Below are 6,355 nucleotides of genomic sequence, written 5' to 3'. Positions count from 1 at the left end.
GCAGGATGCTTGCCACCAAACCGCTCACAGAACTGAAACGAACTTTTCTGGAAGATTGAAAACACTGGAGGCCCATGCCAAGGTGATCCATCACCCAGACTAGGCCACGGGCCGGCAGAAAGAAGGGCGTTCAAGCACATGGCACGCCGCCATGGGCCAACCCACGTGTGACCCAGCTGTTAAGGGAGAGGCTGTGCAGATCCCGGCACTGGAAAGGGGCTTGGAGAAACGGCCACTGCAGTTCACGCTCCACACCCGGCCCACGGGGAGCTTGCCTGTGTTCCTGGACTCAGGAGCTGATTGGTCCTGCCCAGCTGGACCAGTGGCTGCGTCAGGGTCTGTTTGCCTCCACGGAAGAGTCCCCAGGGGGCTTGCTTGCCCCTCTGAAAATCCGTGGTTCCGTGGTCTGCTTTTGTTATCAAGGAATGACAGAGGATTCTAGAGTCGTCCATATGAAAGGTGAATAGCTAGACGATCTCACGCCTGAGCAGGCCACGGGAGGGTCGCCACAGGTGGGCTAAGCAGCATCTCCCCACCCCCTACCCCGTCGTGCTGTTGCGGTGACCCTCCGTCCCTGCATCTCTCTTTTTCTTTTTTTTAGGTGATGACACTGCGATCTGCCGTCTCAGCAAGTCTCAAGTTCGCGTTTTGGGCTGTGGTCAGGCTACTGCGCGTTGGATCTCCTTCCCCGTGGGTGGCTGTGGCTCCAGGCCCCGTGGTCGGCAGCTCCCGCAGGCCCCCCGTCCTCTGCCTGCGCTTCTGAGTTCGGCAGTCTCAGATTCCGCACGCGGGCAAGTTCACACCGCGTGTGCCTTTCCTGTCTGGCTTCTATCCCTCAGCACTGTGTTCTCCAGCTCCGTTCATGGCATCCAGAGGGCAGGATTTCCTTCCCTCACAGCTGGATGACACCACCCTGTTCCCACAGGCCCTGCCTTCTTTCCCCATCCACGCGCCCCTGCCCACCTCACAGCAGCTCTGCTCACAGGGACCAAGCCGCCCCAAAGGCTGCAGTGTCCCAGGGCCATGCAGACTCCTCTCCTGCGCCTTCCTCCAGACCCCATCCCTGTCTCCCTTTGACTTCCGCTTCTTGGCGTGTGACCTCTCTCTCCCTAGGCATCAGAGTGCAGGGCGCCGGACATGGAGGGCTACTCTGGCAGCGGCCACTTCTGGATCAGGCCAGGCAGTGTGGGCTGGGCAGCGGCAGAATGGAGAGGCTGTGGCTGAGCCAGCCCCGGGCCCAGAGCTGGAGGTGGTAGGTGAGGGCTGGAATGTTCAAATGGATGTCGGGGACATGGGTGAATTCCCCCTCCAATCCAGCAATGTCTGGCTCTTGCGTCAACCCGAGCGATGGGCTCTTTTCAGAACAAATACATCCCCAAAGTCGACGGGCAGGGGCCCTCTAGGGCTACCCAGAGATGCCCAGAAAGCTCCCCTTGCCAATGTTCTTGATTGCATTTGCTCAGACTGGATTCTCTCCGTCCCAGCAGCAAGGCAAGGGGGTTCCCTATCGCTGCACCCTAATCAAGCCCCAATCATATCTCATGGAGCTTTTCAATAATGACACTGTCCGCTTACCTGCCCACCTCCATAAACGGGCCAGCAGGAGCCCCGAAGAGGAAACTCTTGCCCACAGGCCTGGAGGCACAGACCTGGTGCAGGCTGCAGGGGCGCAGCAGGCTGGGCATGCTCTGTCCCCCCCCTACCCCAATCCTGTGGCACACATATGCCCACATGCAAGCCGGAAGCCACATTCCGGGGTGTGAGGAAAACGGGCCAAGAGTCACGTCTTTGCTGTGACTTTGCCGGCTGCCAGATCCTTCAGGAGCTCAGTTCAAGCTATTTCCTATCTCCCTTCCCTCCCCACGTGCACCTGCACTGCTCAACAACTCCCCACCGCAGGTCCCCAGAGCCTCGAGGATGGGGCGCCCCAGGTCCCCGCCTCTGCGGGGGCAGCTCTGTCCTGAGGTTGAATGAAATGCAAGGGACACAGGGCTGCTCAGGCCATGGACAGATGCTGTTTTCTGGGTTTGCTGTTATAAATTCAAAGGTGAACCTACCCTCTTTCCAAAGGGGAATTCCGTAGAGTCTCGCCATGGTTTTAGTGTCAATCAGTTGTTTTGAAATTGCTGGTAGGCTTTTGACTACACTTTCCCGAAGCAGATCGCACATACGGAGGAGCTCACGAAATGCAAGCATTCAACACAGTTAAGTTGACGAGGTGGGCATGTCTGTGTGAGCAGCCCCCAAGCCAAGATACAGAACATTTCCCGTCATCTGGCAGGCTCCCTCCCACCTCCTGAAGGTAACCCCCTTCCCAGAGAGGAGTCCCACCTACTTTAAAACTTCTCACAAATGGAATAACACCTGTACCATTTTGGGTGGGACTTCCATTGCACGAGACGAGAATCCTGCTCGGGTGTGGCTGGTGGTTGTGACTTTTCGTTGCTGAACCACCGAGCATGTAGGAGCAGACAGAGTCAGGCACGTGCTACCCAGGCGCACGCGAACGCTGAACAGTTTGGGGCCACCGGGATTGGTGTTCTGGCGCCCCGGGCTGACCTGCCACTTGGCGTACATACACACACACGTGTGCGGCGAACGTCCATGTACGTGAGTGCCCAACCGCAGAGTCAGAACGTGCAAACATTCAGCTTTACATGGATGCTGTCGCACTGTTTTCTAAAGCAGCTGGAATAGTTTTGCTTCCTTCAGCTCTGCACGGAGACCCCAGTTGCTCACCATCCCATTCCCAGATGGGTCCGTCCACTTGTCTGAGCCTCTCTACGGAGCTTGTGGGGAGCAGAGGCCGGGCACCTGTGTGCGGATACCGCCCGTGCAGTGTGCTAGGTGGGTCCGGCCAGCGCCGCTGGAGCTTGGAGCCATGTCTGCAAGCCCTGTGCCCTTGTTGTCACTCTCTAGTCCCCCTTTTCCCGACGGAGGGTTCTAGTTCTCTTTGGGATGCAAGGCCTCAGTCCCCTGTACATTTTGTGAACCCTTCCTCCACTCCGCACGTGGGCTTTTGCTCCTCCTAGTGTCTTGAAACCAAATGCGATGTTTGGAAGGAGCCAGGACAGCGGAATTGATGAGAAGGAAGTGGGGGTTCTGCAGCCAGAGGCAGCCCTGGGCCCCCAGGACCAGCTCCCCGGCCTGGGACCCCACCATCCCTGGGCCACGTGAAGATGGGTCAGACTGGTGGGAGCAGGACCGAGCAGAACCTACCTTGGGCAGGTCCTCTGGGGCGGGAGGAGCTGCTGTGCAGCCCCGGGGAAGGGAAGTGAACAGGTAGGGCTTGGAGAGAGGAGTGCGTCACAGTGCAGGCCTCCCTGTCACGGGCCATGGTCTTGGGTGAGTGGCTCCTCTCTGGACCACAGTCTCCCTGCCTGTCCAGCCAAGGCATTGATGTAGAAGGTGGCTGAGTGGTTCCAGGACCCCCGGCCCAACCTCCTCCTCTAGCGTCTCTCTGGCTGCTGACAGTGTGGCTTGGGGACCCTAGCCTCCATGAGGCTGATTCCAGCTCCACCTCTTGCTGGCCCTGCAGGCCCCTGACCCCTCCTCGCTTCATGTTCTGAGCTGTAGTATGTAGGTGACAAGGGTCCAGCCCAGGGCTCTCAGTGTTCATCCTGGCAGACAGGGGTCATGTCCTCAGGGTTTAGGAGCCACTGTGCTGGGGCTGACACCCAGCCTCTCAGTGTCTGCTATGTGTCCTTGGGGAGGTCACTCAGCCTCTCTGGACCCCAGCCCCTCACCTGTAAAAGGCGGGAAACAGTTACACAATCATGAGCAAGGCAGTCTGCACGGCCCCAGTGCCCGTGACACCGACAGCAGGGATAGGAGTCTCGTTCTCAACCCAGACTTCCCGGTGAGGCTGTCGAGCTTGGTGCTGATTGTAATGATCTGCTTGTAATTTTAGTGAAATGTTTTAGGAAATAACAGAAAACACAGAGGATGTTTGTGGAAGGGGTGTGACATCCTGGGACCTGCGCCCCACCTGCCTCCACACTGAATGAGGAATCGTGTGGCTCAGTCTTCAGATCTGGGTGGCGTAGGACCAAGAGTGGTTGTCTGCTCAGAGGTACACGGCTCTAGGAGATGGGGCTGGAGTGAGCCACAGGATAGGGATTGTGGGCATGGCCTGGTTGGCCAAGGGCAGATCTGGGATGTGTCCAGGTGACACTGGGGTCCATGGCTATGGGGACACGAGCAGTTGTGACTGGGGTGACCAAGGGCAGGGCTGGGGTATGCCCAGATGTGATGGGGTGACACTGGGGTCCATGGCTACGGGGACATGACCAGGTGTGGCCGGGGTGACCAGAACCAGATCCGCGGTGTGTCCAGGAGTGACAGGGTGAGCAGCCCCAGGCAGAGCAGCCCCTTCTCCAGGGTCTCCAGATTCCAGGCCTGGCTGTTCTGTGGGGTTCACAGTGCAGCCCATTCCTCTGGGAGGACATCTTGTATTCTCAGAGCCATACAACAGGCTTCTCAGTCTTTGCCAGTGTCCCGGTCACTCCCTTTTCCATTGTGCCACCAGTGGGGCCTTGGTTCATACCATCTGGTGTCCTGCATGGAGCCCGGGACCCTTCCCATGCAGCGCTGTCTTCTCCTGGCCTCTGAAAGGTGACTCAGCAATGCTCCTTGTCCTGGGCCTGGGCCTGCAGCAGGCATCTCTGTGGTTGGCCTAGGGGTGAGCCTGGGTGCTGGTTAGAGGTGCCCCGGACAGGGGATGGGAAACTGCACCTCCTATGCCCCGGGCAGAGGTGCAAGGAGCTGGGCAGGGGAGGTCAGAGCTGGGAAAGCACCTGGTGGGCCTGAGTTTCCTTGGAGTTGGTTCGGTGTCAAGGTCCCTTTTTTCTCTGCATGTGGTGAGATCCAGCCCCATCCGAACCATGCTCAGGAAAGGGGGAAAGGCTGTGGATCAGGGTGGAGGCCAGCACAGCCAGGACCATGGCCAGCCTCCCAGGGTCAGAGCCAGAGCTGCTGGGAAGATGCCTTCTGGTAGGTGCCCTACCAGCAGCCTGTGCCTCACTGTTTTGTCTAGTTATCCTAGGTGAGTTACTGTTTCAAAAGCCCGACTAAATAGTAGACATGTTGGGGGTAATATTGCTTTATTCCTGACTTTGCAAAACTACAACTTCGTCCCTGTCGTTACATACCAGCCTCACAGCTGAGCTTGTTGCGGACATCAGTTTACCCCAGTCCATCAAGTGCAGATCAATGCTTTGTCTAAGGACTCAAAAGCCAAGACTGATTTCATTAAACTCTGTCATAGGTCTTTCAAGACACAAAGCTGTAAACCTCGTGCTTGCCTCAAATATTCAGCATTTGATATTCAACAAACGTGTTGAATAAAAGATTAACAGTTAGGAATGGATTTGACTATAAGTAACAGAATAAAGAATAGTGGCTTATTAAAAAAAGGTGTTTTTGTCTTGTGAAAATAAGACAAAAGATAAATATTTTAAATATATAATATATAGTACGATACATAATATTATGTAATCTTATTAAATTATTAATATAAAAGTTAGGTACATTTAAATATAAATATAGAAATAAGATAGAGGAGCCATGCATGGTTGACTCAGCAATATCATCAAGGACTCTGGTTGTTTCTGTCCTATTTCTTCACTAGATTTACCATGTGGCATTTGTTCTCGGTGTTACAATCTAGTTGCTGTACCTCCAGGCATCACCTCTGAGTTCCAGGAAGGGAGAAGAGGAAGAAGAGGACAAAAGGGGTGTGTTGTTTCCTATTATCAGGAAAATAAAAGTTTCATCCAGAAGGGTTTCTGCTTATGTCTCATTAGTAGGAAACTGTCAAATGGCCACTCCTTCCCAAAAAGAGGTGCCTCTGGTCATCCAGGCCATGCCCACAAACCCTATCCTGTGGCTCACTCCAGCCCCATCTCCTAGAGCCGCCTATCTCTGAGCAGATAACAACTCTTGGTCCTACACCACCCGGATCTGAAGACTGAGCCATACGATCCCTCATTCAGTGTGGAGGCAGGTGGGGCAGAAGCCCCAGGATGTCACACCCCTTCCACAAACATCCTCTGTGTTTTCTGTTATTTCCTAAAATATTTCACTAAAGTTACAAACGGATCATTACATGGGCAGCCAAGTCACAGGGCTGCCCTCTTCTCTTCATGTGATCATTCATGGTAAGAAATATCACACTCCCAGAATCATTATCGCTTGTTCAGAGAGCATAATTATCCCAACAAACCATTGAATTTCTATGGATGATTTTCATATGTCTTCATGGGAAAATTAGTCTTTGATTTTATTTTTTTTGTGTTCTGCTTCGTTTGGTATCACAATTACATTTGATTTGAAATCATAGACTTATCCGTAACTG

General features: G+C 54.5%; 1 long non-coding RNA gene across 3 annotated transcripts; it reads left to right on the top strand.

Annotated features, from left to right (window-relative positions):
• The first annotated feature begins 224 nt into the window (after positions 1–224).
• LOC116597189 lies at positions 225–5,823 on the top strand. 3 transcript variants are annotated; one of them, XR_004288485.1, is made up of 4 exons: positions 225–459; positions 602–1,252; positions 2,161–2,302; positions 5,669–5,823. It is a non-coding gene; the product is annotated as an uncharacterized LOC116597189 (long non-coding RNA). The 3 variants fall into 3 exon arrangements; XR_004288486.1 differs by having other exon boundaries at positions 602–1,256; XR_004288487.1 differs by having other exon boundaries at positions 447–512.
• The last annotated feature ends 532 nt before the right edge of the window (positions 5,824–6,355 follow it).

Source organism: Mustela erminea, chromosome 8 (assembly GCF_009829155.1).
Source record: "Mustela erminea isolate mMusErm1 chromosome 8, mMusErm1.Pri, whole genome shotgun sequence".
NCBI classification, from domain to species: domain Eukaryota; kingdom Metazoa; phylum Chordata; class Mammalia; order Carnivora; family Mustelidae; genus Mustela; species Mustela erminea.
Note: the sequence above shows the minus strand (reverse complement) of the source record. Positions and strands in the feature narration are given on the sequence as shown.